At 42.2% G+C, this 9232-nt stretch overlaps 1 long non-coding RNA gene across 1 annotated transcript; it reads right to left on the reverse strand.

Moving 5' to 3' along the window:
- Positions 1-1226: 1226 nt before the first annotated feature.
- On the reverse strand, positions 1227-6386 carry LOC113625843 (uncharacterized). The gene is made up of 3 exons (XR_003434899.1): positions 6270-6386; positions 1944-2077; positions 1227-1668 (listed from the first exon to the last, which is right to left on the reverse strand). It is a non-coding gene; the product is annotated as an uncharacterized LOC113625843 (long non-coding RNA).
- Between the last annotated feature and the right edge of the window lie 2846 nt (positions 6387-9232).

The following is a 9232-nucleotide window of genomic DNA, read 5'->3' on the forward strand; positions in this document are numbered from 1 at the left end:
AAATGCATAACTGCAGTCTCCAATCTGAGGCTCAGGAGGTGGACGTGGGTGCACCAGTCAGGTTATTTTGTTGACTGATCTTAACGATCATCACCGATGCCGTGGCCGTCACTTGTTAGGGAGGGGAATGACTGCATCAGCCATTTCAAGGATTTGGCAAAGATATATCAAATGCCAGAAGGAAAAATGGGAAAGAGCAGAAACAATGACAACAAAAGTCCTCGCGAGACCAAGAGACCTAAGCTGGGCCACGCCCTACATAACAGCCCACAGAAACCAGTAGCACGCCATTGTAATGCAAGAACAAAATCATAGTGTTTCTGGAGTTTGGGCATTTTGTAGATTGCTGTTTTTCAGAGTTTTCCTGCTGCTTTGTAACACAGTTTGAACTTTAAAACTTCTATATACTAAAAGTCATTCATTTAGTAATAATAGTCAATGCATACCATGCTTTCTCTGTACCAGGCATTGTAGTTTGCAGATGATATCCCACCATAACCCTTTAAGATAGGGGATTGTTTCCTTCCCCATTTTGTAGATGAGTCACAGAGAGGTTAACTGGCCCAAGGTTCTACAACTCTTCAGTGGCAGAACTAGAATTCAACGCCAGTTAACCCAGCTTGCAAGTCGAGGCGTTTACGCTGTGACACCACACACTGCAGCTTCTGTTGTTATTGGGCATCTTTAAAGACGTGGCACTTGGCTTGTTTCCATAGATAATGTGAAGTACGAGACAGGAATTTTTCTAAGTTTTAGTAAGTTCGGTATTTTTCTACTTTCTAAAAGCCCGTGTACATATACACTTAGCAATTCACCACGTAGCCTCTGGTGCGACCTATACTGAAAATTCCTCAAACAGTGAAAATAGCTCACTGGCAGAGAAGAGCCGATCACAAGACACCCAATCCTCGTTTATCTCTGGGTAATACCTGAATCAGCTGGAGCAAACCTGCTGCCCAGGGACGGCTCTCTGGGCTGGAGGTCTGTGCTGCAGCCGGCCTGTAGTGACATCAGCAATGAGAGAGCCCCCCGAGCCCCCATGCGGAGCCCACTGCCCATCCTCAAGAGACCAGCACCAGGGACGTGGCCTGTTAAGTACAAGCTCCTCTCTGGTTGCCCTTGGATGAGTTTCCGCTACAACTGAAGGCTAGTGAAATTAACGACGACAATAATATACATATGTTACTTAGCGCTGCTCTGTGCAGCACTGATCTGTTATAGTACTCTCATCACAGAAATATTTTTATTTTAAAATATTTATAGATCTTTTATAGTGAGGAAGAGTATTAGGGTGAAGCATATGTAATTACCAACATTCAACCTGTTTGGCCAGCAAAAACCAGTTTTCTTATACAAAGTGGGTACAGTCGATGTAAGTACATCGTAAGTTCTCAGCCAGTGAACCACCTTCTCATAGGGCCTTTGCTCAGTCAGAATGAGGTTCAGCTCTCTGTGGTCTCTCTCCCATTATCGTATGTTCTTGAGGTTCAGTTTTGACTCACAAAAATCAGCAAAGTATGCATAGGTGACAGTGCCTCAGGTGATGCAGAGGTGGCAGGTAGCCTTCCCAAGGAACTGTCAAAGAGGCACAGGGTGAAAATCAGCTACCGAGCAGGGAGCAGTGCAAGACCTGCGACATTATGACAGCATCAAAGCATCCTCGTTACCCTGGAAAAATAAAATAAAACAGTGGCACAAAGAGAGCAAGTGACGTCAGGATTGCCTCATCATAGGAATCCTCGGGAAGCCTGTGTTGCAGGAAGCATTCTCTATATTAAAAAGATATACCTAAAATCATAATGGTAGGTCAGTAATTCCTGAGGACTGTAACAGGCAAGGCACTGTGCTAACTGCTTAGCATGTGTGTATCCGTCAGGCTTCTCCAGAGCAGTAGAAGCAGTGGGACACACAGACATTGAGATTTACTTCAAGGAGTTGCTTACATGGTGGTGAGGCTGGCAGGTTCAAAATCCACAGGGCAGTCAGAAGGCTGGAAAGTCTCAGGCAGGAGCTGTCATGTTGAAGCAGAATTTCTTCTTCCTCAAGAAACCTCAGCTTTGCTCTTCAGGCTTTTCAACTGAGTGGATGATGCTGACTCAGATTATAGAGGATAATCTCCTTTACTCCAAGTCAACTGATTGTGGATGTTAGACCACATCTACAGAATACCCTCAGAGCAACACATAAATTAGGGTTTAATTGAATAAATGGGTATTGTGGTCTAGCCAGGTTGACAGGTAAAACTAGCTGTCACAGTATATATGCCATTTTTCCCTCATGAAAAAGCTGTACGCATAGTACTGTTGTATCCCCATTTTACAGATGAAGAGATGGAGGCTCAGGGTCAAGAACTTGTTCAAGATCACACAGTTTGCACAGGACGAAGCCATGCTTTGAAACCAGGGGATTTGACTTGAGAGCCAGTGAATTTAACCACTGGGATCTTCTGTCTCACCAAGTAGCAAGGATTTTCTGCTAAGGATACGGGAGTTGAGTAGGGAAAAGCCAGCAAGAGGTAAAGCCAGCTCTTGTGCATTAGAGAATCACTAGCTCTCCATTGTCATAGGCTTCACAGCCATCCTGCCATGCAGTAAACATAAGCTGAGTACTTATTAAATGAACCACTCTGTAAATAGAGGGAAGGTTATAACATAGTAGGTATGGAGGTACCAGCTTGTGTGAAAAACATCAGATCAAACTGGATTGTACATCAAGACAGACATCAGGGAGAAGAATAAAAAATTCCTTCTTTTTGTCATTCCAAATAGACTCCTTCCAAAGTTCCACTCCAACCAGAACAGCAGCATTAGCAGTATCTGGGAAAGTTGCCCTCTGGGAGCCGTGACAATGTGAATATAGAAGAATGTGGGACTTGGGATCTCCAGGGAAACGCAAATTGACAGCTAGCTGGGGTGGAATTTTACAGGTGCCCGAGAACTTTCCCTCACCTCCTAAACAAATGAGTGTCTCCCACTGTCACCCTCCCTGTCCCATACTCCATGGTGGCACTTATGAAACTTCTCCATGTCCCTAAAGCTCTCAGCTCTGCTTGCAGATACTTTAGCCGAAGACTTTGTTTCCACCTTAGAAGAAAAATACAAGCCAGCAGAGACAAACTTCCTAAATATCTCTTCACACCACCACCAAACATAGATGAGCTGCACCAGTTTTCTGCAGCCTCCTCTGCAAGAGTATCCCTTGTCTTGTGCTCTGCACTTTGGTTATCATTGGCATCCATCACCTCTAGAACTTGCCCCATCAGTCATCACTTTCCTTTCCCTCATTATATTTTCAATCATTTTAGTTTTTCCTTTCCCCTCTGCCTACAAATATACCAAATGCTTCCACTATCTTAAAAACTACCTTGCTTCTAGATAATTGCAAGAAACATAAATGGACTAAAATGCTTTATAAATGGGAAAATTTACAGAGCAGATGGGAGTAAAAAAAAAAAAAACTGTATAGATCTTACTTGACTTACGATGGGGTTACATTCTGATAAACCCATCATAAGTCGAAAATATCCTAAGTCAAAAATGCTTTTAATACCCCTAACCTACCAAACATCACAGCTTAGCCTTGCCTACCTTGAACGTGCTCAGAACGCTTGTATTAGCCAATAGTTAGGCAAAAATCATCTGACACAAAGCCTATTTTGTAATAAAGTGTTGAATATCTCATGTAATTTACTGAATACTGTACTGAAAGTGAAAAACATCATGGTTGTAAGTGTATCGATTATTTACCCTCGTAATCCCGTGGCTGGCCCCGGGATGCAGCTAACTACCACTGCCCAGCATCGTGAGAGAGAACCATACCACATCTTACTAGAGTGGGAAAAGATCAAAATCCAAACTGTGGTTTCTATCACCTTTACACCACAGGAAAGTTGGAAAATTGTAAGTCGAACCATCTTAAGTCAGGGACCATCTGTATTTTGATTCTGTGAAATACATTTTACATACAAAAATATAGAGAGATTGAAAATAAAAGGATAGAAAAAAAATTTCCTTCCAAACTCTGAGAAAAAGGTAGTAACTATCAGATAAAGAAAACTCTGAGATAAGAAATATTACTAGAGGTCAAAGAAATTTCTCAGTGATAAAAATTTCAATTTACCAGAAAGCTATAGAAAATTCTACATCTGTATATGTTTATAGTGTACAATTCTAAATGTATATACTCTTCTAAATATAGACAGCAAATATTAACAAAAGTGAAAGAGGAAATGTGTATCAATAACGTTCTGTGGGTTTTAATATACCTCCATCTGTAACTTACAGAACAAGTGGACACATGCACACACAAAAATAGTAAGATTACAGATGGTTTGGTCAAGGTGATCTAACTGACATATTAATAAATTGGGTTATCAATTGAATATATAGATACACTATCACTATTCCTGGAGATATGCTCAACTAAAAGAGACACACATATATACCCAAAGAAATTTATAAGAATACTTATAACACCACTATTTGTAATTGTCAAAAGTTGGAAATAACCCAGTGATATCAAGGCAGATCAAATAAATGTGATATTTTGAAAAAATATACCTTGCCTCAATTCTGCTTCCCCCTCAAGCTACCAAAACTTTTCTTTCTTTTCCTGTATGATAATTTTAAGTAAAAATATTTTTGGAAAAAAAATACCAGCTCTATTTCCTCACTCCCATTGCACTGCTGAATTCTTAGCAATATTTCCAGCTGCTCTCTTACCACGGAAATTGTTCTGGTCAGGGCAGCAAGCACAAAACTCTGTTATCTTGTTTCTTATTCCTGTTCTACTAGGCTGGCTTCTCAGCACATCTGACACTGGTTGTCCCTCCCTTCAACCTGAAAATCTCTTCTTTCTTAACCGATTTCTCTCTTGGTTCTCTTTCTGTTGCTAAAACCTTTTTTTTCTCCCAGTGTCTTGCAAAGCCTCTTGTTCTGGCATTGCAGGTACACTGGGTGCTGGGGCCCTGTCTCTCTTCATGATGGGCGAGGATATTTGGTCTCATGGCTTCAGCACATCTTTGTGCCGAGGCAGTAAGTACGGCAATGTGGGTGAGCCTGGGCTTTGAAGTCAGTTGATGGGCTAACTCACAAAGCAGGGGCTCTGAACCCAGCCTTTCTCCTGAGCGTGAATCAGAGGGGCGCTGAAAGTAAACTTGACCCAGATCATAACTGTGTCTGTCATGAGCCAATTTTGCACTGCTGCACGTTCATAAACTGGTGAAAGCACACATCCTGTTCTCATAATACCAGACCCAGTTTATGCACTTGTCAGATTTGCCTGGGCATGTTTTTCTGCTTGATGCTACTGGTGACCCTCCAGGAAGATCACTTGGCACCAATGGCATTTTTGTGGGAACAGAGAGGTGATGTCCATCTTTACTGGAAGGGGCTCACTGGGCTGTCTCCCTGCCTTCGTGTTGGTGGCTGATTGGTCATTGCCCTGGGCTGCCCAGCAGGTGGTCCCGATCGCCCATGTTGCTGAGGGCAGGACCAAACGGTGCCTCCTCTCACACCACCTCTGACCTCACTGCAGGGCCCTCCTCTCCTGCCCTTGGGCTTCCCTCCCACTGCTGCCCTACAAATGCCAGGGCCTTACTGAGAGCTCCAGCCACCCACTGGCTTTTCAGGAGGGTCTTCAGGGCTGCAGGCTGCAGAGAGACAGGCATAAAATGATGCTGCCTCATGCCCTTTCACAAGTTTGATGCCACTGCTCTGGACAGAATTTCCCAGAAATATGGGGGAACTGATGCCCAGCAGTGGAGAGGGGGGAGACTTTGGCCAGTAAGCAACAGGAGACAGAAAGAGCCAGCAGATAGATTCTCCTCCTTTACTCCTCCCCCAGAGACTGTTCTGGGACACAGTGTTTCCATATCCCTCTCTGGGGATGTTCTGTGTGTCCGAGCAACCAGGATGTTCCAGCAACCTGGTTGCTGGAGAGTCTGGACAGCTTGGAATGCACGCCTTTGTACCTGCTTTCTCTCTCCTCCTACCTCACTCGCCTGGTTCCTTCACATCTTCTTCCCTGGAATGCACCCTCAACTAAGCTTTAGCACTTAAGTTTTGACTTAGGCTCAGTTTTCTTGGGAAACCAGGGTGAAAGATTAACCATCAAAAGCACAGTCCTCTTGATTCCCTACTAAGTGCCTGCGGTTTTGCTAACTGATTTACCTTTATTCTCTTTTGATCCTCAAAGAAAACGGTATGGTAGATATCCTTTCCCCCTATTAGAGAGAGGAACTGCGGCTCAGCGAGGCTTAAGTAACTTACCCAAGACGGCACAGCTAGGAGGGCGGAGCTCAGATGCTCATGCCGCCGTGTCTTGCTTCAGAGTGGGCATTCCTCCCGCTGCTCATTCCTGCCTCTGTGTGAGGACAGTGGGCCCTGGGGATTTTATGTAGTTTCCATGTGGTAATTCATCGGCAGAGTTCTCAGAACCTTTGAGGATGATTGAATGAAGAACATTTTAAATATCCAAGCAGAGCATGATAAGAGAGTCCTGAAATGACCGACTGGTGAGCAATCAATAAAAGCAGATGGTTAAACCACCATTATTTGACTTTTAAATATCACTTTATACAGTCATTTCTAAATGGAATCACATTGATGAATCAGCTAAAGGTCATGAGAGTAGCTGCTACAGGGAGGAGAAACGAGGGCTCCTCCCCAGGCCCAGCTCAGAGCTCCGTCACGCTTGAAGTCACGGGGCCAACTCATCTAGATCATCTAGATCTGTCTGTCCTCTCCCTAAAGATCTTTGAGAACAAAATGTACAACGAGATAACTAGAAAGTTCATCTTGAGACAAAGTAGAGGGGTCCTGACTGCCAGAGACTGAAATGGGAAGGAGTCCCTTGTCCTGCACAGAGTGCTACTGGCAGAGTTCTATACGTGTACAGAGATTTGGACTAAGAATTGCACTTTGGAAATTGGAAAAGGACCAAATTTGGACCCTGTTACACTACTCAGCATCTCTCCAGATTGTGGATTATGAAGTGAACCTTTTCACTTTGTGTCCCTCCTGTGGGAAAGAGTTGTTTTTTGTGTGATTACAAAGTTAGACCGTTTACAAATCTAATCATTTTATCTTGGTCTGATAAACGTACTGAAGGACGGGCCCCTTGAAGAGAGTTGTTAACGCGTAAGTACATACTTATAAAAACAAGTGGATTTGTGTGTATGTGAAGAAAGCATTAACACCAACTGCCTGATATTGAAACTCCTGCCTTTGAACTTCACAAGCATCCCAGAGGCCTCCAGGAACTGTGCTATCCCACAGCAGTGTCCTCTGAGCATCGTTGCCAGCAGAGGCTGTTCTCAAAGAAGCCTTTTCCTTTTCTGTATTTTCCCTGCATGCTGTTCAGTCGCACGGTGTGATGCCACCCCCCCCCCAAAGAATCCACACTTACCTCTTTAAACAGCAACCGCCCTCTCATCTCCCAACGCACCCTCCAAAAAAAACCTGCTCAAAGAGCTTAACCCAGTGTCTCAGATTTTAATATCAATCACCTGGAGGTGTTGATAAAATGACGTGACATTCTGATTCAGTAGTTCGGAATGGGGCCTGAGATCCTGCATTTTAAGCACACTCCCAGGATATGTCAGTGCTGATCTGTGAACCACGCTTCGAGTAGCAAGAGCTTAGAAGACCATTCTATTTCCCTTTTGAATATTTTAATGATGATTTGGTGCTTAGAAAAATTTGCCCCTTGAAAATGCCTCAGTGCTACCAACAAGCTGTTCTGGGTACCACTGCAGAAATTTCAAACAGATGGGACTGAAGTTAGAAACACTGAGAATATTATGCTACAGCTGTTCTCTTGGTCACATTTGTTTTAGTTCTCGGCCCAAGCACAAGCTCAGAGCTGACCTAAAGGCTTACTCTCAAAATTACACATAAAAGTGGATTTTACCAACACTTTTTGACTAAATGTGCTTGTCCCTGAGACCACCAGGCTCATTTTATTCAGTCTCGAATTGGTTATTTTCCTTCATGCAATTTCAGTTATTGTATAGGGTGAGATTTTAATGTTCAGGCACATAAACAGAAGCAGCTTACGTGTGTATTTAAATTCTGTATTTGATTGAGCAGAAGTAATACTTTTTATTCTGCCTCTATTTCAGGGTTTTCATTTTCTGCCTAGCGAATTCATTCATTTTAATATCCAAGAAAACAATTCTGGAAAATACAACTGGTCCAAAGCATGTTAAACTGCCTAAAACAGATGGGGGAGAGGGGTATTAAACTAGCCAGCTTTTCCCAGGTGCTTTAGAAATATTTACTGTGTATTGCGTTTTACCCCAAAACATAGCTATACATTATCTTTTGTCGAAAATACCTTATTTGGAGAAAAATAAAAATAAACATTTGGTTTTGTATAAACTACAGCAAATCTTACGTTTATCTGTTACATTCATTTTTGAAAACTGCCTTCCTAACTCACGTCCTAACCGGTACATTTTACTAACATCCTCCTGGTATTCTTGTCTCTAGATGCTGTCTATTCCAGAACACATTTGCAAAATAATCTCCTTAACTTAAGGAGAATAAGACCTTAAGAGCCATTCATCATATCAGTCTCCTATTTCAAGACACTTGCTCAAAGTCTGTAGTTCTCAGCCTACTACTTAGCACCTTTCACTAAATAAATTAACAACAAAAATCTCAGGTTTGGGAACCAGTCGGTTCCGCACTAGGGGGAAAATAAGGAGCTCTACATCCCCAAGTTAGTCTTAGTTATTTTTCTCTGTCCATACTGACTTGTGCCATTTAACCATGACTTCAATTTTTAACAGATATAGAACTGTATTCTTATTCAATGAGTTTTGGTAGTTTGTGTCTTCCAAGGAATTGCTTCATCTCATCTAAGCTTTAGAATGTATGTGCTTAGAGTTATTCACAGTATTCCCTTATAATATTTTAATGTGTGTTGGGTCTCTAATGATAGCATTCTCTCACTTCTGATATAGTAATTTGTTTCTACTCTCATTTTCTTGGTCAGTCTGTTAAGAGGTTTAACAATTTTAGTGATCTTTTCTAAGAATCAGCTTCTGGTTTTATTGATTTTGCTATTGTTTTGCTGTTTTCAATTTTATGGATTTCTGCTCTTACCTTTATTTACTTTCTTCTGATAAATTTGGTTTATTTTGCTCTTCTTTTTCTAGTTCCCTGAGGTGGAATCAGTATTCATTTGAGGCCTCTCTTTTTTCCTAATACATGCATTTAATGACATG

The sequence above is a fragment of the Aethalodelphis obliquidens genome, unplaced genomic scaffold (genome assembly GCF_003676395.1).
Source record: "Aethalodelphis obliquidens isolate GAN/ISIS:26980383/991018 unplaced genomic scaffold, ASM367639v1 scaffold16, whole genome shotgun sequence".
Classification (NCBI taxonomy): Eukaryota; Metazoa; Chordata; class Mammalia; order Artiodactyla; family Delphinidae; genus Aethalodelphis; species Aethalodelphis obliquidens.